At 38.5% G+C, this 26446-nt stretch overlaps 1 protein-coding gene and 1 pseudogene across 1 annotated transcript in view; both read right to left on the bottom strand.

The window, feature by feature from the left end:
• The window catches only part of SLC35F4 (solute carrier family 35, member F4), a 397435-nt gene that overhangs the window by 364021 nt on the left and 6968 nt on the right, over positions 1–26446 (bottom strand). The gene's annotated exons all lie outside the window — the stretch shown is intronic.
• The window catches only part of LOC102854728, a 7159-nt pseudogene continuing 6507 nt past the window's right edge, over positions 25795–26446 (bottom strand).

The raw sequence follows: 26446 nt of genomic DNA, 5'->3' as shown, positions 1-26446 counted from the left end.
GCAACATTGAGTCAGAAGCAACTCATAGCTGATCCTCCAGTAGGTTTTCAGAGGCAGTTAATTGCACAGAAGGAGGTTACCCCTCTGGCTGGTGGATTCAAACTGCGTACCTTTGCATTGGCAAGATAGTTCCATACCACTAAGCCACCAGGGCTCCTAGGTAAGTTGTTTTGGGTCTGTTTGGCTTTTTTCATCACTGATTTTTTTAGGTGTTATTTTATTTCTACTAGTTTATTTACAAAACTCGAATACAAATGTGAAAAAATTCTTTCCATTTCCCTTACCGCCCCACCCATCAAACTGTACAATCAATGATTAATCCCCCCTTCTCCTTGCACATCCACATCCCTCTGCTTCTAGCCTCTCCCACCCCTCTTGGATCCTTATACTCATTCTACAATAATGGTTTTATACAATATTTATCCTTGTGGGACTGAGTAAGTTCAGTCAGCATAATGCTCTCCAGTACCTCCCAAGTTTATTTTCACTGGCATGTACAGTCTATCACTTAGATCCACTACAAATCTGCATGAGATCATATGCAAAGATTTCACTCGCCATTTTTTCCCCCTGACTCGATATAGCTGAGGAGAAAGAATACTTGACAAGTCTTAAACGAGTCCATGAGTTATTAACAATCCCTTTCTCTCCACACTTTCAGGGCTGAGGAATGCATCAGAGTAGGATGAGATGTGGTAGAGGGACTGTAAGGAATGGGTGAGACTCTAAGACAGGCCCAGCCCAAGCTTTCCTCCTTGCAGAAGGAGGGAAAGGTAAGGAATCCAGCTTGTGCTAGAAAAGGGACAGGACACCCTTTTAGCAGGTGCTCAACAGATTGTTCCTGATGGTGAGTTGTCACCAGGCTGTAGTTACATGCACATAGAGATTGATAGGAAGCATGGAGCAGCTTTTGTAGAAAGTCTTTTGTGATGCCTTTCCAAAACACAATTATTTTTCCCTTGTAGTTCCTCTCCAAAATACTCAAGAGCAACAGTGTCTCCCTGGAGACTAAGGTGCATCTGATACAGGCCATGGTTTTTGCAATCACTTGTTATGCATCAGAGAGTTGGACAATGACTAGGGAAGATAGAAGAAGAATTGATGCCTTTGAGCTGTGGTGCTGGAGAAGAGTATTGAATGTACCATGGACTGCCAAGAAAATAAGCAGATTCATCCTAGAGAGGATTAAACCAGGCTGCTCCCTGGAGGCAAGGATTCTGGGGCTTCGTCTGACATACTTTGGACATGTTGTAAGGAGAGACAGGTCTTTGGAGAGGGACATCATGCTGGGTAGAGTGGAGGGACAGCGCAGGAGGGGAAGACCCTCTATGAGGTAGATTGATTCAGTGACTGGGCTAATCGGGATGGGTGTGTCAGAGGCAATGAGATTGGCACAGGATAGAGCAGGGTTTAGGGCGTTGTACATAGGGTTGCTATGAGTCGCAAACGACTCGACGGCACATAACAACAACAACAACAGTTCATTTTCATGAAGTAGCAAGAGTTTTTATTGATGATTAGTTAGAAATTTAGAAACCTAAACTAAACATAACCTAAAACTATATTAAAAATTAAAATTTATCAAACAAAAAGAAAAACCCTACAACTTGATCCTTCACTACAGATAGTCTGAGAAACACTGCCATGTTTATAGACTTGGTTTCTCATTGGAACTGTCTATTAGTTTTTGCACTTATGCCAGGTCCCAACTTAGTACTAATAAACTGTGAGCATTTGGACTCTCACATCTTTCTCATATACAATAAAGTATTAGAGAATCACTTTATCAAAGTGATAAAGTATTGGGGATCTGTTTGGGGGTGAGTAAACCAGGAACCCACACAAAAGCAATTATTTATTGTTACTTTGAAAATTTGAAGAACATTTTGTTTTAAATTCATTTACAGAGCAGTGTTTTGTTATTAATAAGGGTAAGATGAACTTGGGTGTTGTTGCAAGGTGCCATTGAATCAACTCATTGCAACCCTTTAAGCAATAGATTGAAACACTAACCGTATGCTACACCATCCTTGTGGCTTGTCATGCTCATGCCCGTTGCAGAACTGGAAGGCTGTGATAAATAGTCACTTACGGTTCAATTATTAACTTGAACTTTTTACTGCAATTCCTATAAAAGCACACAGGTCCTACGTGTGTTGCCTGTCATATTTTCATAAAGCAAACACATCCATAGAACCAGCATTCAGATCAATGGAAAAAATCATGTAAAAAATTATTTGCTCCAATGTTGTGACAGCTAAAACTGCTTCCCATTGAGAGAAAAAAAATGAGAATGTACTCTGTGACTATGAATATGACATTTATCTTGGTTTACAGTAAATCTAGCTCAAGTTGGAATGTTTCAAAGAATAGACACAGGAAGTACAAGAAATCTCTCTGGTAAAGATGGTGGATGGAACACACACATCTCTATTTGCTTGCTCCTGATATCCCACTAAATTGACAACTTAATTTTTTATAAGATTATGAAAGAAGGCAATAAAATTTTAGAAGCCAGAAAGTAGAAAGTGTCTTCTTAAGCTGGAGGAAAGAGAAATTGAAATTGAAAACACAGAAAATGGGAAACTGGTACAATTTTCAACACAGAGTTTTCCAAAACTTGGGAACAAAGGCATTGGTCATTACTGTAAGAGAAATGGCTATGTCTGTTGTTAGCAGCAATTGACTCTATTTCCACTCAATGCAGCCCCACATGATAGAAAAGAATGCATGCAACATTCCCCTGTTCTCTGTTTGGACAACAGTTTCTTGGTCTAGATACAGTTTTTGTACAAGCATAATTAAGTATTCTGGGATTTCCATTATTCTCATAGTTTGCTATGATCTACATAGTCAAATGCCTTTGCATAGTCAATAAAACACAAATAGATACTTTTCTAGCATTGTCTGCTTTCAGCTAAGATTATTATTTTTTTTTATTTTTCTTGTTGTATACCACTGAATTGGATCTGACTGGCACAGGGGGAGATAGCCCTTCCTTCTCCAGTGGAGCAGCTGGTGAATTCAAACCACTCACCTTCAGGATTGCAGCTGAGATTATTCTAATATCATCAATGATATCCTGAGTGCCATGGCTTCTTCTAAACCCAGCTTGAACTGCTGGCAGCTTGAACTTCTTTTTAATCACCTGTTATGCCTCTGAGAGCTATATAATGAATCAGGATGACAGAAGAATAGATGATTTTGTATGGTGGTGTTGAAGAAGTGTACTAAATCTCCTTGAACTGCCAAAAGAACAGATATGTCTTAGAGAAGTGCAGCCAGCATGCTCCTTGGAAGCAAGGTTAGTGAAGCTTCCTTTCACATACTCTGGGCATGTCGCTAAAAGAGGCTACTCCTTGTAAAGGGACATCACACTTGGAAAGGTGAAAGGTCAGCAAAAAAAGGGGAAGACTTCAGCAAGATGGACTGACACAGCCATGACAGAAATGTGCTCAGGTCCATAAGAAATGGTGGGTGAGGCACAGGACAGGACAGCGTTCAGATCTATTGTTCATAGGGTTGCCATGAGTGGTATTTGACTCAACAGCATTTAACAACAACAACAATCATTCTAAAGAGGCCATGGCATAAAGGATGCCATTGCTGATATCAGATGGATGTTGATTAAAAGCAGAGAATATTAGAAGTATGTCTATTTGTGTTTTATTAACTATGCAAAGCCATTTGACTACATGGATCACAACAAATAATGGATAACATTGGGGAAAAAAATGGGAATCCAAGAACACTTCATTGTATTCAAATGAACCTATACATAGACCAAGAAGCAGTTGCTCAAATAAAACAAGTGGAAACAGCAGGGTTGAAAATCAAGAAAGGCACGTACCACTTCTTCAATACAAATGTTGAGAAAAATCATTTGAGAAGCAGGGCTATCTGAAGAACAATGTGGCATCCACTTTGAAAGTAGACAACATGAGTTATGCAGATGACATAACCTTGCTTGCAGAAACTCAAGAGGATTTGAAATACTTGCTGGAGAAGATAAAAAACCTACACCTTTCAATATGTATTATATTTCAACCTCAAGAAAAGAAAAATCCTTACCACTCCACCAATAGGCAACATCATGATAGATGGAGAAAAAAATTCAAGTTCAAATGATTTCATTTTCCTTGGGTCCAAAATCAATACTCATTGTAATAGCAGCCAAGAAATCAAACTATGTGTGGCATTGGAAAAATCAGCTGTCAAGAATCCCTCCAAAGTGCTATTAGATTAAAAACTAAAGTATGCCTAATCCAAGGCACAGTCTTTTCAATTGATTTCTATGCATTTGAAAGTTGGATAATGAGTAAAGATGACAGAAGAGTTGATGCTTTTCCGTTGTGGTGTTGGAGAAGATATCACCTAATATGAGTTTTAATGAACTTGACAGCATTTAACAACAAGGGTCAAAGTCTCTGGCAGTCCACCAGTCGCGATCATACCAACAAGCCAGGCCTATTTGTTTGCTTTGTTCCACATTAGCCCCCACTCTATTCAAGATCAACTGTTATCCCTTCTAGAGTGATCAGTGATGGCAGCCAGGTATCTAATCATTCTTCTACTCTCATCTCAGGGTGAGGGAAGTTGAGCTTCATGCTCTTCATCAGCCCTTTGGACTATTTCTGTGCAATTTGGGGTTCCTTCTCTTTGTTCCATACATAGATCAATTGCTGGCAGCACCTTAGATAGCTGCTTGCAAGACTTCTAAGAACCCAGTCACTACTCACCAAAGTAGAATGCAGAGCACTGTCTTCGAGGACTCTGTTAGGCAATGTCCCCAAAGAATGTGGTTCCAAATCCTCAACACCAGTAACTCATTACCTCCCAGTGCTTGGTTATGATGAAGGAGTTTACATATACCTTTGCCACCCACGATTTCTGCTATATACATGGAAAAATTTCCAGCATATACTAATATAAAAGTAAAAACGTTATCTGCCAAGCATATGTATAAGCTTGAGCATAATATACTCATTTTAACCTGTCCACATCTGTATATCTTTCTTATCTGCCTATGTCTGTTTCTATATTAATGTTTATTATTGCTGACATTGCATGATTAGGTATATAATAGGGAGCTCTGGTAGCTTAGTGGTAAGAAGTTGTGCTGCCAATCGAAAGGCACACAATTCAAGTCCACCAGCTGACAGGGAATCTACTGCCATGCAACTTACTGCCCTTAAAAACCTGCTAGAAGGTCAGCTGTGAGTCGGTTTCAATGCTGCAGTACACAAACAATATGAATGTTCACTTTTGTTGACTGTTACTTCCTGTGTTGTCCTCTGTGTCTTCCTTTTCTTCAGTTGGATTGTGCAGCTTGTTCCACTACTGTATATTGCCTTTCCCTTCATCCAGTTTAATATATGTGTTGCTGTTGTTGTTATGTGCCATTGAGTTGCCTGTGATTCATAGCAACCCTATGTACAACATCCCTAAACCCGGCTCTATCCTGTGTCAATCTTACTGTCTCTGACATATCTACCCTCATAACAGCAGTCACTGAACCAATCCATCTCATTAAGGGTCTTCCTCTCCTGCACTGTCCCTCCACTCTCTCAAGCATGATGTCCCTCTCCAAAGACTGGTTCCTCCTTACAACATGTCCAAAATATGCCAGATAAAGCTTCAGAATCCTTGCCTCCAAGGAGCAGCCTGGTCTCACCTTCTCTAGAACAAATCTATTTGTTCTCTTAGCAGTCCATGGTATAGTCTATACTCCAGCACCAAACCTCAGAGTCATCTATTTAATAATTTTTACTTTTCTCTCCTTTCCTCTCCCTAGTAACCATCCAAGGGATCTCTGCTGTTTAGGAGTTGAACTGTCAACCCAAAGGCACACTGTTCGAATTCACTGGCAGCTCTGCAAGAGGAAGACATGCAATCTCCTCTCATGTGGTTTACAGCCTCTAAAAACTGACTAGTGAGACATTTCTGAGTTGATCTAAACTCAACAGTGACGCAACAACAACAGCAGTCACCATCCAAGAATGACTCCATCAATGGTAAAATTTCTCTTTAGTGTTTGCAACAGTGGACTCATGAACTATTTTTCCTTTATCAACTGGCTTACTAAACTCAGCATAATGTCATATAGCTTTATCCATGGTGTGTGGTTCTTCGCAAATTCATTACTTTTTAGCAATGGGTAGTATTCCATTGCACATATGTACCATATTTTCTTTAGCCATTCATCCATTAACGGATACTTGGGTTGCTTCCATATCTTTGCTATTTTAAATAATGCTTCAATAAACATGTGTGCGTGCACACCTATTCATGTCAAGGTTCTTATTTTTTAAGGATATGTACCTAGTATGCAATCATGGAATCAAATGGTGTTTCTACTTTTAGCGTTTTACGAGAGACAAATTTATTCCCATAATGGGTTTATGTCACTTTACATTCCTATCAGTTGTGTATGAAAGAATTCCAATCTCTCTTTTTAATACTGCAAAGATGTATTTGCAGCTGATTTGCTCAATGCATTATTTTCTTTCCTGATTGGTGTTTCCACAGCCACTGGTTGTAGAAACCCTTGAGAACTTCAATCTTTTCTCCTTTTATCACGATACTTGTTCAGTTGTGAGGATTTTGTTTTCTTTCCTTTAAGGAAATTCATGCAAACAAGTCCACTTCATCATGTCAATTCCAACTCCTGATGGCCCTCCATAGGATTCCTCTGAGTGTAAATGTTTATGTGAAGGGACCGTCCATTCTTATCCCTTGAAGCAGCTGATTCAAACCATTACCCTTTCAGTTGACAGAGAAACAAGTAACAAATCTAAAATAATAATTCTTGATTTGTTGTTGTTATGTGCCGTCGAGTCATTGTGACTCATAGCGACCCCATGTACAACAGCCCTAAACTGTGCTCTATCCCGTTCCAATCTCATTGTCTCTGACACACCCATCCCGATTACCACAGTCACTGAATCAATCCACCTCATAGAGGGTCTTCCCCTCCTGCGCTGTCCCTCTACTCTACCCAGCATGATGTCCCTCTATAAAGACCTGTCTCTCCTTACAACATGTCCAAAGTATGTCAGGCAAAGCCCCAGAATCCTTGCCTCCAGGGAGCAGCCTGGTTTAACCCTCTCTAAGATGAATCTGTTTGTTTTCTTGGCAGTCCAGGGTACATTCAATACTCTTCTCCAGCACCACAGCTCAAAGGCGTCAATTCTCCTTCTATCCTCCCTAGTCAATGTCCAACTCTCTAATGTATAACAAGTGATTGCAAAAACCATGGCCTGTATCAGGAGCACCTTAGTGTCCAGAGAGACACCGTTGCTCTTGAGTACTTTAGAGAGGTCCCTAACAGCAGACTTTTCCATCGCGATACATTTTTTTATTTCCTGGCTACTGGTGCCAAGAGTGTTGACCGTGGAGCCGAGCAAACTGAAGCTGTGAACACTCTCAATCTCTTCGCCATCCATCCTGATGCTACCGATTGGTCCGGTGGTGAGAATTTTTGTCTTCTTGACATTGAGCCTCAGTCCATACTGAAGGCTGCAGTCCTTGATCCTCTGCAGTAAGTGCATGAGGTCCTCCTCAGTTTCAGCGACCAAAGTTATGTCATCTGCATAACTCAGATTGTTGACAGATCGTCCACCAACCCTAACGCCACGCTTCTCCTCATAGAGCCCAGCCTCTCGGATAATCTGCTCTGCATACAGGTTGAACAGGTATGGAGATAGGACACATCCCTGGCGTACACCCTTCCCAATTTTGAACCATGCAGTGTTGCCCTGCTCTGTTCTGACGACTGCCTCTTGGTCCAAGTATAGGTTTCACATTAGCACGATTAAATGTTCTGGGATTCCCATTCTTCTCAGAGTCAGTCACAGTTTGTTATGATCCACACAGTCAAATGCCTTTGCATAATCAATGAAACACAGATAGACATTCTTCTGGTATTCTCTGCTTTCAGCTAAGATCCATCTAACATCAGCTACAATATCCCTAGTACCATGACCCCTTCTAAACCCAGCCTGGACTTCTGGCAGTTCTCTGCTGATGTACTGTTCCAGTCATTTTTGGATAATTTTCAGTAGAATCTTGATTACTTTTGTTATTGTTACGTGCCATTGAGTCACCTGCGACCCTATGCACATTAGCTCTGAACTCTATCCTACCTTGAGCCAATATCATCATCTCTGAAACTCCTAATCCCATTTCTCCAATTACTGAGTCAATCTATCTTATCCTAGGTCTTCCTCTCCTACACTGTCCATCCACCCTTCCAAGCATGATGTCCTTCTCCAAGGACTGGTCTCTCTTGGCCACATGCCCAAAATATGTCAGACGGAGCTTCAAAATCCTAGCCTACCAGGAGAAACTTTGTTTCACCCTCTCTATGAGAGATCTTTTGTTGTTTTTTGGTTTTTGTGGTTTTTTGTTTTGTTTTGTTTTTTGTTTTTTTGTTTTTTTGGTGCTCCATGGTATGTTCAAGACTCTTTTCCAGGACCACAATCCAAAGGCAATTGATTCTTCTTCTGTCAATCCTTAGTTTTTGTCCAGCTCTCTGACTTATAGCAAGTAATTGTAAAGACCATGGCCTGAATTAGGTGCACCTTAGTCTCTAGACATTGTTCTTTTTCCGTACTCTGGAGAGATCCTTGACAGCAGCCTTCCCCAGAGCAATTCTCTTTGATTTCCTGACTGCTGATGCTAAGCGTGTTGATTGTGGAGTGGATCAAGCTATAACTGATAACAACCTCAATCTCTTCTCCATCTATAATGGTACTGCCCATTGGCCCAGTGGTGATATTTTTTTTTTCTTCTTGATGTTAAGCTTCAATCCATATTGAAGACTACATTCACTGACCGTCCTCAGTTCTTTGTGTCATCTGCATAATGTAAATTGTTGATGAGTCTTGCTCTAATCCTGATGCCACATATCAACTAATAAAAAACTGTTTTTCCAAAATTATCCCTACTCTCACTCTGTATGGCATTTGACTATGCTTCTGAATGTTTCTATTTAAACCACTGGGTATGGCTTGCCATGTGTTCTAACAGAAAAATCATGGAGCAATTAAGTGAACTTACACATATGCTCATCAAGACACCCAGGATTTCCCTTCTACATACATCCTAGAATGTTTGCAACCAGGCAGAACAGATTTCAAGAAAATGATCTTGAAACCTCCCTAGGAAACAGTGACAATCAAGTCATAATAAGCAAGCCCCTGATGAGAGAGAGAATTCTCCCTGGTCTCTTTTCCATTTCTGCACATCCTGTTAGCATTAGCCCCAATATTTAAAGATGGGTGTATAGTAAATGAGCTGTGAAGGCAGAGATAACAACTTCCTCTAGAACAGAAGGTGGATCTATTTGCCTGTAGATCCCTCTGGGGCAAAGGTTTGTTTATAAAGGACTGAGAAGGAAGCACAATGTACGTGAATGAAACATAATGTATATAAATGATTGTATGCAAACAACAAAATTTGGAGGGGGGAAAACCCAGAAAATAAATTAAAAAAAAGATAGAAATATCCTAAACTCAGGATTTCTGAACTGTGATAAAAAACCCACTGCATGCAGAACAGCAACTTTAGTTGTTCTGCATTGTTTCCATTAATTATAAGCCAAAGGAAGCCAAAAGCAACATGAAGTTTATGTTGTTTGCTAGATTGCTGATAATACCTAAGTGTCTTGTCTCTAACCCAGGAGTCTCATATCTTCTGCCAGTATCCACGAAACTGTTGTAGCTCATTAACTTGCAAGTGGAGTGAATTCCCAAGCCTTTCATACTTCTTGACAATCTCAACCATGCTCTGAGCTTCTGAACAACTTTTAGTCTCTAATTTAAAATATATAGCATTTTGGTGGCCTAGTGATTAGGAGCTGTGCTGCTAATCCAAAACCAGACGTTTGAATCCACCCACTGCTCTTTGGAAGAAATACGGACAATCTCTCATAATAAAATTTACAGCTGCTGAAAAACCACATAATTGATGATCAATTATGTGTCAATTCCAACTTGACAGCAATGAATTATCAAATTTCGAAAGCTCTGGTAGCCTAATCTGAAAGGAGTTGCACTGCTAACCCAAGGTCCACACCTCTCTGGCAAAACAAACCAATCTGCCCACACCACAAGAGAAAGCTTGGCAAGTTCCTCCTCGGTTATTACAGTCTTAGAGACCTTAAAGAAGGTCAATTGAATCAGTCCCAACTCAAAAACAATGAATTTGAGTTCTGAATTTAAAATATATGCAGATAAACAAGAAACAAAAACTATCCAAGAGCGTTTTTTAAAGAACTTGGAGGAAGCAACCCACTTAGGAAAAGAAAATGGTAAAAATATTTTATATTTATGGAGACAAGAAGATAAACAATTCTATCTAGGAAACAGGAGCAAGATGCATTTTATAAAGGAATATTCAGAAAACAAAAAATTGCCCTTGAAACTTGAAAAGGACTTTTAAGTGGAAAAATAGCAGTACTTGGAAGCAAGGGAGGGAAGTCTTCCTAGGGAGTGTAACTGCTCCATTTGGAGTATCTGGCCGTGTGCGGGTAACTCTGCAGACCATCAAGGACAACAGGCTTTTGGAGAGAGGGCTGCAATCAGGCGACAGACTTCCTCCCAGAGAGGGTGCACTCAAGTGCAGGGGAGTGAACTGCCTACAATTCCCCTGGAGAGAAATTCCTTCAGTTGGAGAACTTGGCATCTGAGCTACTCCACAGACAATGGAGAACAACAACTTTAGAAAAGGGAATTGCAATCAGGTAATAGACTTCCTACCAGAGAGGGCACATTTCCCTGGAGAAATACTTCTTTAGTTAGGAAACCTGGTCTCTTCTGGGATACAAACTTCTGAGGACAATAATACATTTTAGGAGAAGTGGGTTGCACTCAGACTAGATTCTCACTGAGCTGCACTGCAGACCAGAGAGGCCCTGAAGGACTTTAGGAAAGGCAAGCTTTCCTGCTGCCCAGGCACAGGAAGGACTTCTGGTAGAACAAGTTGCCCACCTCCATAAGTGCAACACTTGAAGCCTGTAACCAATTAATATCTTCAAAAAGTTAAAGAAGTATCACCAATGTATACAGACACAACAGAACAGGCTAAAACATAACAAGATAAACTTAATATAATGTCAAGAAAGCAACAGACAGCCTCAAATATAGTGGAAAAAATAAAACAAGCCTGCTCCTAGAAAACCAGAACATACTGAAGACCAAATTAATACTACAGAGACAGGGAGGCAGAAGAAATATAATGATGTGAAGTTACATGAACAGCTATGGAAGAAGGTACAAATTATGGGGGGGGGGTGGAGAAAGGAAGCTAAAAATGAAGCAAATATCCCAGAGACAGGGAGCAAGAAGAAATATATCAACAGGAAGGAACATGAACAACTACTGAAGAAATTGCAAAAGATTGAAGAAAGAATGAATACTACAGATGTAAAAGGTAGAATAAATTTAAAAAGTCAGCACAAAACAGAGAAGGTACAGCTAACATAGTATTGGAAATAACAGAAATGCATGAAAATGCAATCCAGAATATAAAGACTGCAATGCAAGGAGTTTCCAACATGCTAGGGAAGCAAAAAAGCAAAACAGAAGATAATGAACAGAGTGTCAGTGAGCTGGAAGACAAGAGCTTAAACGGGAAAATACTGGAAGAAAAATCAGAGAGGAGATGGAAGGAAAATAAAAACATTCTAAAGATTAGAATTATGTGGCATAGCATAAAAAAGAACATACGTATGATCAGAATTCAAGAACAGAAAAGGGTGGGGGAAAGCACTTAGATAATTGTGGAAGAGGTACTAGAAGAAAACTATCAAGGTATAATGAACAATAAGGAAATCCACATTTAAAATCTCAGTAAACTCCAAAGAGACTAGACCCCAAAAGATAAATATCAAGATATATCATAATCAAATGCTTCAAAACCAAAAATAAGAAAAGAATACTAAATGAATCAACAAACCCAAAGTCACATAGAGAGGAGATCCAGTTAGATTGAGTTCCAAGTTTTCAGCAGAACCATGCGAGCAAGAAGATAATAAGATGACATATACAGAAGGCTGAAAGAAAACAATTGCCAGCCAAGGAGTCTATACCAAGCAAAGCTGTCTATCAAATATGAAAGATAAATTAGGTTATTTGCAGAAAATCAAGAGCTTAAGAAAATTGTGAAATCATGATAAACTACAAGAAATTCTATGGGTAGTCCTTCACACAGAGACATCAAAAGAAAATTGATGACTCACATTGTGCAGAAACAACAGAAGGAAAAAAAAAAACAAACCACAGAAAAATGGCAGGGATAAAACCTGGCTGGTCAAAAATCATACTTAATGTGAATGGCTTAAATGTACCAATTAAGAGAAAAAGAGTAGCACAATTGGTAAAAAAGCAAAACCCATCAATGTTGCCTACAAGAGACATGTCTAAGAAATGATGGAACTTACAGACTAAAAATCAAAGGCTGGGTAAAAAAAATCTATTAAGTAAATGACAAACACTAAAAAAGCAGAAGTGACAATACTAATCTCTGATAAAACAGACTCCAGGTTGATAAAAGATAAGGAAAGGCACTACATAGTGATTAAAGACACAATAGATCAAGAAGACATTACCTTGGTCAATATTTATGCACCAAATGATAGACATGCGAAATACATAAAACAATAGTTAACAGACTTAAAGAAAGAAATAAACAGCACAATGATAGTGGCAGAAGACTATAACACACCATTCTCACCAGTGGATAGATTAACATGAAAAGAACTTAACAAAAATGCAGAAGATCTCAACTATTCAGACAACTAACTCAACTTTATGGATGTATCAGGGTACTGCACCCTATCACAATATACCACATGGTATATTCTTCAGAATTGATAATATATTAGGACCCAAAGCAAGTCTTAACAAATTTTAAAACATTGCAATATTACAAAGTATCTTTTCAGACCACAATGCCATAAAACTAGAATTTAATGACAAGATGATAAAGCTTATAAAATCACCCATGTTGAAACTAACACCTTTCTAGAACTCTATAACAGAAAAAAAAAAAAGAAAAAAAATCCTCAAAGCAAATGAAATTATGACATATCAAAACCTCTGGGATACAGCTAATGTAGTCCTCAGGGGGCAGTTAATAGCAATAGACAAACACAAAAAAAGAGGAAGAAATAAGCAAAACTAATGATCTAACTCAATATTTTCATCAAATAGAAAAAGAACAGCAATCTAACCCCACAGTCTCTAGAAAAAAAAAAGGAAAATGATAGGGGTAAAATCTGAGATAAATGAGAGAGAAAATAGAAAAACAATTGAAACCATCAACAAAACCAGAAGCTGATTCTTTGAACAGATCGATAAATTAGACAAGCCACTGGTGAACTTAAAAAAAGAAAAGAAAAAGATGACACAAATAACTTGAGTAAGAAATGAAAGAGGTGGCATTACAACATAACCAGTTGAAATTCAACTGATAATACAAAATAGAATAATATGTAAAGCTATAATGCGGATAAATTTGAAAACCTAGATGAAGTGGGCAAATTCCTAGAAACTCATATCCTACCCAGATTGACATGGACAGATGCACAACATTTTAAGACTCATGACAAAAGAAGAAAATGAGCAGTCACAAAAAGACTCCTCTCCATCCTCCCCCTGCCCCCCAAAAAAGTCCCTGTCCAGATGACTTCATGGCTGAATTCTACCAAACATTCAGAGATGAACTATCATGGATTCTTCTTAGATTATTTCAAAAAATAGCAAAAGAAGGACAACTCTCAAAGTTATTCTAAGAAGCAGCATAGCCCTAATATCAAAACCAGGGAAGACATTACCAATAAAGAAAACTACAGACCAGGATTTCTATTGAATATAGATGCAAAAATCCTTAACAAAACCCTGGCCAACAGAATTCAACATAAATTTTTAAAAAATTTTAATCATGATCAAGTTGGCTTCATAAAGGGTATGCAAAGATGGTTCAACATATAACCAACATAATTCATTATACTAACAAAACAAAGAGCAAGAAGCACATGATCCTATCAACTGATGAAAAGACTTTTGATAAAATCCAGCATCCCTTCCTGAACAAAACACTGAACAAAATAGGAATAGAAGGATAATTCCTCAACATGGTAAAAAAAGTATATATGCAAAACCAAGAGTGAACATGGTTCTCATTGGAGAAAGACTAAAGGTAATCTCTTTGCAAACAGGAAACAGATAAGGATGCCCACAATCACCATTCCTATTCAATAGTGTTATTTGAAGTACTTGCTAGGGCAATTAGACAAAAGAAGGAAATAAGAGGCATCCAAATCAGCAAAGAGGTGGTAAAACTATCAGTATAGATATGATTGTATACACAGAAAACTCCAAAGACTCAACAAACAATTAGACTCTGTAGACCAGTTTAGTAGAGTGGCAGGAGACAAAATCAATATACAGATATCAGTGGGATTCCAAGAAAAGCAAAACAAAACAAAACAAACAAAAATCAGTGAGATTCCTCTACAGTAACAAAGGAGACACAGGCAAGGAAGCTAAGAAAGCAACAGCCAACCACAAACTGAGATACTTGGGAATAAGCTAAACTTGAGAAACAAAAGACTTTTATGAGGAAAACTACAAATCACTATTGCAAGAAACAATAAGAGACTCAACTAAATGTAAAAATATTACCTGATCATGGATATGAAGACTCAACATAGCAAAAATGACAATCCAACCAAAAGCTATATACATGTTTAATGCAATACCAACACAGATACCAAATTCTTTGTCGAAGAGGCAATTGGAAAGGAAAGACACCAGAGACAAAGTATTTCTGAAAAACAAAAATGAAGTGGAAGGTAGAGCACTCCTTAATCTCAAAAAATGCAACACAGCTGTAATAACTGAAACAGCACAATACTGTACAATGGCAGATATATAGACCGATGGAACAGAATCAAGAACCCAGAAATTAACCCATCTACCAACCATCAACTGGTGTTCAACAAGGAAACAAAACCTATCAAATGGGGAAATGACACCTCTTCAGCGAAAGGTGCCACCAATACTGGACTTCTCCCTACAGAAAAGCTAAAAGCACAATCAATATCTCACTCTACACATAAAAAAAATAAACTTAAGGTGCATCATATACCTAGCGGTAAAGCCCAAAACCATAAAGATTTTAAGAGACAAAATGGGATCACACTTAGAATTCCTAACCTATGGTATAAATAGGCTTGCAAATATAGCCACAAATGCACAATCAGGAGAGGACAAAAATCAACATAGGAGACCTTCTAAAAATCAAATCTGTGTGTCCATCAAAAATTTTTTCCAGTGGGGTTTAAAAAAAACCCAAAGTCTACAGGCTGGGGAAATAGACAAGGGTGTCATCACAAAAGTTTACAGAACACTACAGGGCCTCCACAAGGAAAAGGCTGATAACCCAATCACAAAATAAGCAAAAGACCTGGAAAGATTTTACACACATTTGAATGGTTAACATACATATAAAGAAATGCTCAAAATCACTGGCAATAAGAGAGATGTGAATCAAAACCACAATGAGATACCATGTCACTCCATTAGCAGCAGCAGCAAAGTTTAACAGGACAGCAAGTAATAAATGTTGGAAAGGATGTGAAGGGATAGAAGCTCTCATGCACTGCTGTTGGAATTGTAAAATGATGCAATCGCTCTGGAAGGCAGTTTGGTGTTTCTTCAAAAAGCTGAACGTAGAAATCCCATATGACCCAGCTATTTTACTGCAGAAAATATACCCCTTTGAAATTAGAACTGAGACACAAATAGAGATTTGTATACCTTTGTTAATAGTAGCATTATTCACAATAGCTAGAAAATGGAAAAAGCCCAAATGTCCATCAACAAACAAACGGGCTGAGAAATTATGGTACATTCATTCACACAATGGAACACTATGCAACACTCAGGAGCAACAACTTTGTAAAACACTTTTTAAGATGGGAAATCTAGAAAGCATTATACAGAGTGAACTAAGTCTCATGAGGACAGATACTGCATAAAACCATTATTATTAAAAATAGAAGGATAACCAGTAAGATGTTTATAAAACTCCAAAAATGTAAAGGGGAGATAGGAGAGGGGCAGGAGGTGGGGCTGGGAAGAAATCACTAGGATAAGAGAATTCCGCTAGGAAGTCAAAAGATGAATTGCAATGAGGAAGTCTGCTGTCAGGGACCTCTCCAGAATACTGAAGAGCAACAATGTCAGGCTGGAGACCAAAGTGTGCCTAATGCAGGCCATAGTCTTTGCAATCACTTGCTATGCATCAGAAACCTGGACAGTGACTAAGGATGATAGAAGGAAAAATGATGCCTTTGAGCTGTGGTGCTGGATAAGAGCATTGAATATACCATAGACCGCTAGGAGAATAAACAAGTTCACCCTAGAGAGGGTGAAATCAGGCTGCTTCATGGAGGCAAGGATTATGAAGACTTTTTGGCGTACTTTGGGCATGTTGCAAAGAGAAACAAGTCCTTAGAGAGAGACTTGGCAGGGTGAAGGGACAGAAAAAGAGAGGAAGACCTTCTATGAGATGGATTGACTCAGTTACTGGGGTAATGGGAGAAAGTGTGTCAGAAATAAGGTAGGTTCAGGATAGAACAGGGTTCAGAGCTGTTGTACATAGGGTTGCTAGAATTACAAGCAACTTGATGGCACACACTAAAAACAACAACTCAGTGAGGGCGTGGGATGAAGGAACTAGGAAAAATCCAATAGGGACCTGAAAAGAGGAGGTAATAGTAATTATAGATCAATAATGATTAATTTTATGAAACACAATATACATAAATGACACCTTAAAACACAATATGATTGTAGGGATATGTGAAACATGATGCACATGAATGATATGCAATGTATACATATTTTGTATGCATTCTGACATAAAATTTTCTTATAAAGAAGAAAATCTGCTAGGAAGTGTAACAGTCAAAAAGACAAAAAACAGGTGGGAGAAGGCTAGAACCTGGGGACTTAACTAAGCATGAGCCATTAAGTAAGCAAACATCCCATCTCTTAATTGTCTATCATCTGAGATAATACATTTCCTAACTGCTTAAACCAATTTCGGTTTTCTTTATTTGATACCTGGTTGTTAAGCAAAGCAAAAGCATACACACAACTAGTGTGGGGGTAAGAACGTATGTGCTTGGAAAAGGATAAGTTAGTTTGTGGTTTGGAGCAGAGAATAGACATAATGGCTTTATCAAATGGTATCTTCTCCCCAAATGTGCTCATTTGTCCTGATGCAACTGTTACAGAACTCAGAAGCAATACTACTTAGCTATAATCTTAAGCAAACAATCAGATGCTTCATAAAGCTTCCAGACTCTCATTTTCTGTTGTTGTGTGAGACTCATAGAGACCCTATATACAACAGGTCTGAACCCTGCTCGATCCTGAGTCAAGCTTTATTGTTTCTGACACACCAACTCCCATTACCCCAGTCACTGAATTAATCCATCTCATTGAGGGTCTTCCTCTCCTGCTGTCCATTCACCCTCCCAAGGATGTACTTCTCCAAGGACTGGTTCCTTTTTGACAACATGCCCAAAATATTTCAGCCGAAGCTTCAGAATCCTTGCCTCCAAAGAACAGCCTGATTTTACCCTGTTTGCTCTCCTGGCAGTCTATGGTATAGTCAATACTTTTCTCCAGCACCACAGCTCAAAGACACCAATCCTCTATCATCCCTAGTCATTTTCCAGTTTTCTGATGCATAACAAGTAATTGCGAAGACTATGGCCTGGATCAGGCACACCTTAGTTTCCAGACTGACGCTGTTCCTCTTCAGTACTCTGGAGAGGTTCCTGACAGCAGACTTTCCCAATGCAATTATGTATATATAAATATTATTGAAGAGCAATGCCATTCTGTGAGCCTTTGGGTGACACGAAAACTTGTATAGCCAAGCAAAACTGTACCTGGGAAGAAAAGTAGGTTGTCCTGCTTTGATGAGAAAAGAAGTTCCACACATCCTGGTAACTTGCTGCTTTCTCTGTCAGTGTGCTAAGTATTGCCAATGACCCTGCAAGATGCCTCTCCTGCTGCCTTCTCAATCAACATTAGATTCAGGGTCTACTTTATCACCATCTCAATATTCTTTTTTAATTAAGAAATACGAACAGAAGGTGGATTTGCTCTTGACTATTCAGAAGTTATGATATCCTTCTGGAAACATGGGCTTAAAATCTTGGGATGTTATTTGGAAAAACATTTGCAATACCTTTTAAAGAAAAGTATAGCCCATTCTTGAAACAACTCAGTGAAGAGAAGGTTATTTCTGGTATTTTTAGTTGAAAGATATGAATATGACACAGTTTTTATCCATAGATTTATAATAGTCATTACGAGGCAGCTGAAAACCCATATATTTTTCTGAAATGGTGCTCCTCAGGAAGACCAGACCCAGGGTGACAACATATTCTAAAATGTCTACAGACAAAAATTCTGACAGTACTGAGATACCCTGCAGGATGTGTCTGAAGGTGAGTTCTGCTCAGTTGATCCTAAATCTGAAGTGTGGATTCATCATCCTTTGCCTGCTAATAAAAGCAGCATGGATGACAAAGATCCTATCCCCCAAAGTCTTACTCACTGACTTGAGTACAAATGAAATAGGACATTAATTCATCATGAAATGTCTTGGAAAGTCTGATGTTTCTAGATTATTGGTCTGTATGGAAAATTAAGTTCTCATTTACAACTTCTACACACAGTGTCCAGTGACATTGATTACATTTTTCACAATGTGTCAGTATTCTTATCTGTCCCACTCTGGTGCTTTATTTCCATCAATCTAATGCCTCAGCTTCATTCTGGGGTAAATGTGTACTGTTTGGTGTCATTTAAGTGATTATTTAGAAGACTAGAGTACTCACAGGTAACAATATTTCTTTAATGAGCTAATCTGTCACTGTGCTGAAAGGACTCTTCTGGAAGTAGTTTGAGCTGCAAGTTTAAAGAGTATTCCAGGGTGACAGGGTTCCTATATAAACTGTAGTAGTTCAGGAAGTTTTACCTTTTATTAAATTTTAACTGTGTTCTAAGTTTTTCTTTCATTCTGAGACCACCTCTTGCATCTCTTGTGACAACAGCTGGGAGTAGCACTATCTGGCTGTTCTTACATCCAGGTGAGTGAAGGCATTGCTCATGTGTGTGCATGTATTTGAGTGAAAGTTTTTATCAAGCAAATTGTGATTTCCAATCATTAATTCATAGATATTTTGTTTCTCATAGGCTACTCTCCAGTAGACTAATTTCCTCTTTGAGATTTTGGGTTCCTTCTTACTCTTTTGCTCCAGATGATCAATAAACTTATCTCTGATAACCACTTGAAAGTTTTGAAGACTCCAAATACTCTTCACCAAACTAAGATTAAATAGTTATCTTTAAGAAGTATATTGTGAGCCAGTTGATTGAAATGGCCTTCAGACTATGATCCTGAGTCTTCAAACCCAAAACCTTAATCCTACCAGGCATTTTTGTTATGTCCAGGAAATACCTGTACCTGTTGCTTATAATATGTAAATGCATTATTCAATCCAAACAACCAGGATTTTAATCATCAAAATTTACTTTCAAATAAAAATAAGTTCACTTCTCTTGCTTTTTTTGTTTTATTAATTTTAATGAACATTTACAGAGATTTTGGATTTTCATCATTCATTGTTGCATTTTTTTCTTTACCCTCCTCACCCCAGTTTGCTCCTCTCTTTGAAAAACAAAATATAAGCTTTTGTTGATATACAATCCCCCTGACCCCGCCCCCCACCCCACCCCAAATGCACTCCACTATGCAACCTTAATTCTGGATTCCTGTGATAATCATAATATGTTATCATATATCACTTTTAAATTGTTCTCTGCCTCATCTATTTCAATTCAATATACATAATCTATCCAGTTTTTCTCAGTCTTACCCCAACCCTGATGTCAGTCACTTTCTACAAAAGTGGCACCATGCAGTATTTGTCCTTTTGTGACTGAAATATTTTACTCAGCATAATGTCCTCTAGGGTCACCCATTTTGAATAATATTGCATGAGTTCTTGTTTTTCAATACAGCATAGTATTCCATTGTGTGAATATACCACAGCTTCTCTATCCATTTGTTGATGGGCACTGAGGTTGTTTCCAACTCCTTGCTATTGTGAACAAAGCCACAATGAACATGGATGTGCATATATCTGCTTGGATGTCAGTTATGGTCTCTTTAGGGTATATTCCCAGTAGTGGAATTGCTGGGTGAAAAGATATTTCTATTTGCAACTTTTTGAGAAAGCGCCACACCACTTTCCACAGTGGTTCCACCCACTTCTCTTATTTTAACTAACAAATTTGGAGTCTTTTACATTTTCCAGAAGTCAGAATTAAATTTTGCATACATCCTCTTGAAAGAGAGACCAAGATCTAATTCATTGGATTTATCACATTTATGAATTGTTCTTGTGAGATAATAAATACATAGTATCATCAGGAAATAAGGAGATGTATTACAATGAGAAAATCTGCAGCTAGGGATCTTTCCAAATTATTAAGGAGTAGCGATGTCAGTTTGAGGACTAAGGTGCATCTGATTTAGGCCATGGTCTTTCCAATTACTAGCTAGTTATACATCCAAGACCTGGACAATTAATAAAGAGGACAGAAGAATCGATGCCTTTGAGCTGTGGTGTTGGAGAAGAGCACTGAACATTCCATGGACAGCCAAGAAAATTAATAGATATGTCTTGGAGAGGGTGCAGTCCGGTTGTTCTGTGGAGGCAAGAATGATGAGGCTTCACCTAAAATACTTTGGACATATTGCTAGGAGGTGCTATTTCTTGCAGAGGGACATGATGTTGGGAAGGGTGGAGGATTGGTGAAGAAGAGGAAGACCCTTAACCGGGTGGATTGACACAGTGACCGCTGCAGTGGGCTCTTGTGTGTCAGGAGGTATGAGGATGATGCAGGACAGAAATGGTTTCAGATCTTTTATTCATAGGGTCATTATGAGTCATATTCAACTTGATGGCATCTAACAACAACAACATAATAGGGAGAGATGATCTGGTGGCTAATTGCTAAGAAGCTGCTCTGCTATCCTGAAAGCATGTGTTTCAACTCTACCAGCTGCTTCCCTGGAGAAGTATGGGCAATCTCTACCCATGAGATTAACTGCCTCTATGGCTCAGCTCCAACTCAGTGATGCACAACAATAACAATAGTATAATACGAAGCTCTAGTGGCCTAGTGAAAAAGAAGTCGCACTGCCAATCCAAAGGCAGGCTGTTCAAATTTCCAAGATGTTCCTTTAGAAAAAGATGGGCAATCTCACTGGAGGGTCAGCTACAAGTTGGTTCCAGCTCAACAGCACATTAACACATAACACAACATAATAAACTATGTAAAAATATTTAGTAAATATGCACCATTTTTAAGGGAGAGGGGTAAACTATAGCTTTATTTAAATGTTTTAAAATGTCTATATCTCTCAAAATCTTAAAAGCTAAAATATTATAAACCATTGCTCTACAGTAAGGTGTAGCTCTCTAATATTTAATGTGTAAGTCAAGTAATTAATTATAATTTAATCATATTATGTCATCTTGAAAGCTAGTAGTTAAATTTTCAAATGTGATCCGAAAAAAACTCTCAAACAATCTTCCTGGAAGTTACCATAAAATTGAAATTCTCTTTCATTTTTCATGCCCGGTGCATTAAAAGCTTACTTGAGAGATATGACAACTAAATGTATTATGGTACCGTTTAGTGGACCCAGGAATAGAAAGGATGCTAATGGAAAAATTGCTGAAGTTCAAATAACATCTGGAATTTAATTAATAATAATATACCAACAAGGACTTCTTAGTTCTGATAAATGTACCATGGTAACATAAAATGCTGGCAATGGGAGTAATTGGAACAAATTGTACTGTCACTGCAAGTTTTCTGAAAATCCAAGTAAAATAAAAATTATTATTTTTAACAAGGCTTAATCAATCACTCAAGAAATATGTATGGTGTGCTCAGACCCTCCTCCGTGTACTGTATGTATGGCACAGAACAAAACAGACCCATACTTGCCTGTATAGAACCAAGAGACTAATGGACAAGAAAGACATCAGTCACAAAAATTAACTCAAATTATAACTGCAATTGGTATATGCTTAAATACATAGGTATGAATTTTAAAACTTCATAAAACTGAGGTCACCTGACTTTTACTTTCATCAGGTAATGGCAACAAAATCTTGCAAACTGCAACATCCTTAGGGATTTCAGAATTCTTAATATGTATAGTTTTAGAGCCATAAAACAATTATTGACACCTCACTAGTCCACCTTGGCATGAGCCCAGGACTAAATATATCAAATACCACACTGCAGAGTAGTGAGATTTTCAATCTCTGCTTAAAATATACCATGTTAAATGCCATCTTCAATTATCATATATCGAGTCTGAAGGAACTGGTGTATTGTCCTGTGTGACCTAGAAAAACAAGTATGTCTTCCAACTTGATGTAAGTACTGGCACTTTAATAAACTTCATAAGTAGTCTGTAGTTTTAATTGGGGACTGTTAAACAGAACTCTCTAGGGACTTAGTCCCTAACACCTAGATTTTCTTAAAGCTTGCATAATCAGGCAATATATATAAAGCATCACTAAATATGATATAGATCTACACTGAGAGTTATTAAGTCAGAAGAAAGAAGCTTATGATTTAATAGAAATATGTTTGCTGCAAAGAACTCTAAACCAAATAGCTATTAAGCTGACTGCTCTACCAATTACTTTTTCTCTCTGCAAACTATTTCTTTCTTCAAGTCAATACAGTTGCAAAGACTGTGCAACTAGACCCTACCCCAGACCCCCACACAATGGACAGGATCAAGAATGTGCATGTGACACAAAATGGGCCAAAGAGTCCCTTTCCCCAGTAATCTGGATTTAGAAGTGAGAGCTTCTTGCTCAATCTGTCTGCTCTCTTGAATAGAGGACACTGGAACTGCTGGCAAGGGCTATTTTTGACCAGTTGGACTGGGAAATAGAGAGAGCCAGCCTGTAGCAAGTGCGAGAATAGAGGGCATGTGCCAGGAAAATCAGAGAGAAGTTTCCTGATTTCCACACAACTCTGCAGGTTCTGATTCCAGTTTACTTCAGCTCTTTCTCTGTCCTTAAATTCCATAAAATAAAATAAAATAAAATAAAAATCCCAATAGCCTTTCCGTTTTGCTTAAGCCAGTTCAAGTAAATTCCTGTGGTCAAAAACAAAATGTCAGTTAACACTCCAGGTTCACTCAATTCTATTTATAGCAAATAATAATTTACTCAAATTCTCTAAGCCAAGCTCTCCAAAAAGACGATCCAGTTCTCCTTCTCTCTGCCTTTCAAAGCCAACAAATGAAACAAAATGAAAAATACTAATGTTAAAACCTTTAGTGGTAGACGGAAAGCAGGATACAAAATCGTACACATTTAAAAATCCTGCACTCTAGTTTGTCTGAGGGACCTCTAGTGGCCTAGAGGGTAAGGAGTCGCGCGGCCAACTCAAAACAAAGGTGATTCAAATTCACCAGCTGCTCCACAGGAGAAAGATGGGAATCTCCTCCTGTGTGATTTACAGTCTCGGAAAACCCACATGAGGTGAGCTATGAATAGGCTCCAACTTGAAGGCAATGAGTTTATTTTGTTTTATAGTCTGGTTTTGTCAATACTTCAAAAAATGAACTTTCATATGTAGTAGGAAGGCTGGAAGAAAATGAACCAAGACAGTGTCAGTTCTTGTCACATGGCTACGTTCCCTTCCCCTCCATATTCCTTGTGCCTGTAATCTATTAAATACTTTAATGTCATACCCAAGTATTAGCTATTAGGATTAGTAGTATTTTAAAACACAAAGGCCAGTTTATATGCTCATTTATATTTTAAAAGAAAAATACAAGCTAGTGTAAAAGCTACTCTCCCATAAATCAAGAGAGTCATAAAAAAGTCACAAAGGTGTCTCATTACTGTAGATCAGATATGGTTCTTATTTATAACTATTTACAAAAACACTATCTATAAGGATAGTGTAGTGTGTGAGGATCGGCTGCTAACCAAAAGGTCAGCAGTTCTAATCAAGCCACTTCTACACGGAGGGGGGGAGGGGTGTCTAACTCCCGTAAAGATTTATGGCCTTGGAAACATTCTGAGGCAGTTCTATTTTGTCTTAAAGGATCACTACGAAAAGGAATCATGGCTGGTAAAGCAGAAGGTTTTCCAAAATAGAGGAAGATCCTCAACAAGATGGACCCCAACACTGAACTCATGCAGCAGTGACTGTGGGGATGGCACGGGACTGGGCAGGGCTTTGTTCTACTGTACCAAGGTCCCTGTGAGCCAGAAATGACTCAACAGCACCAAACAATAAACACGTGAGTCATAATCAAAGAAATAGGTTTATTCTCAGCATATGAATAGAATATGAACTGGGGAAAGAATTTATTGCCTTTAGTTTACAGTAAAAGACAAGTTAATAACTTAAACCAGTGAGGATGCTTAACAGTGAAACTTAGCAGTTTCTTCCAACGAGAATGATCAACGGATAGTAATCACTTTGGGAAAGAGGGGGCAGCATGTATGCTTTCTTATGATGCTAGTATCTTTATATTACTCAGTTAAAAAAAGATAAAAATAGGCCTTCCCCCCTACCCGTAAGGATGAAAATGCAAGCATTACAACCATGTAGGTACAATGATCATAAAATATAATTTGGCATAGACTCATTCTCTGAATAAGGCCATCTGTTTGCATCATTCATAACTGGAGAAATTTTCTTTGCTTCCAATGTCTACCATCATGTATTCTTTCCTTTTTTTTCCCCCCTACGTGGCAATAATTAACTCTCCAATTTCTTCAAAAGGAACGATAATCATTCATTCACTAACACAATAATGCTATTGAGTGTCTAGAATATACCAGACACTTGTCTATGACGAGAGAGGGGAGAGAGGGGAAAGAGAGGAGAGAAGGAAGAGAGGGGAGAGAGGGGAGAGAGAGAGAGAAGAGGGGGGAGAGGGGAGAGAGGCAGGAGAGAGAGAGAGAGATAAGTCCACACCTTCTACAAGCTCTGTGGGTGAAATTGTCTTGTGTAAAACAGCCCACAAGAGTGTGCTAAATGCTGGAGCAAAGGTGCACGCACAGCATTAGAGCAGCACAGAGAAACAGCCCACGCTGGGACAACCAGGAAGCCTGACAGAGCCTCACAGTTTAAAATAAGCTTCTAAGGATGATGAGGTGCTTTCCAAAGAGTGATGAAGGAAGAAGACATTCAGATCACTGTGTAAACAAACAGGCACCAAGGAATAAAAAATAAAATAGAAACTACAGCAGTACTGGAGAAAACAGCCAGCTGATGGCCCTTATGGGCAAGGTGAACAGACGATGTAGGGTATGGGACTGTAAAGAAAATCTTCAAGAAAAATCCAACTGGACACTAAATAGATTAAAGTACTTCAATATACGGAAAAGAATGTATGTTTTGAAATTGTAGCTTTTTTAAAGTTTTTAACATTTTTATTGATATGTATACAAGAACGTGTTTACATTGTTTCATTCATGTGCGTTGTTGTTTTATTCTCCCCCTCCCTCCATCTACCAAACTCTGCAACTCTGTGATATCCTCCTTATTCCCCCCACATTATGGATTTTATTGATATATCAATTTCCTCACACCTGGTCCAAGAATACACAAACAGGAAATCAAATCTATTTAGATGCATTCAAACATCATAGCCCATGATGCCACATTTGCCTATGATCTCGCTGATCTTAAACCACATCCACACCTCAGTGGCCATTAAACCATTCAGCAGAGCTTTCTTAACAGCTATTTCAAGTGACCAGTTTGAGCACTTAGTGACTATTTCTTTCAGGCTCTGAATAGCTGTAGGGATCTCAGCAAGGCTTGGAGGAAAAACCTCCACCTTGGCATCTGACAAAATGTGGTCAGTTGAGGCTTTGAGTAAGTCCCAGCAGTGCTTACCATGGCTGGAGCCTTCTCCACCAGGTTACGGACAAACTGGACTACGTTTCTAGGACCCCAGGCCCAATGGCCCCACCAACCAGCTGAATGTTACCTCCAAAAGGGCCCTGCTGCAGAATCCCCTCTGTAGCTCTGGCAGCATAGTGTGTTGTGTTGTAATGCTAACCAAAAGATCGGTAATTCAAAACTGTCAGTTGCTAAATCTCTGGGAGTTCAAATCCACTAGCAACTTCATGGGAGAACAAGAGGCAATCTCCTCCTACAAAGAGGAGAAACTGGGAAAGTTTCTAGGAGTGTTACTTGGAAACCCAATGGAAGGTCACTATGAGTCAGAATTAGCCTGATAGTTATGGGCTTGAAATTTTATATTATTTTCTATATCTTTATAT

Source organism: Elephantulus edwardii, unplaced genomic scaffold (assembly GCF_000299155.1).
Source record: "Elephantulus edwardii isolate Elephantulus edwardi_28Jun2011 unplaced genomic scaffold, EleEdw1.0 scaffold00140, whole genome shotgun sequence".
NCBI classification, from domain to species: domain Eukaryota; kingdom Metazoa; phylum Chordata; class Mammalia; order Macroscelidea; family Macroscelididae; genus Elephantulus; species Elephantulus edwardii.
This window is presented reverse-complemented; position numbering and strand designations above follow the sequence as displayed.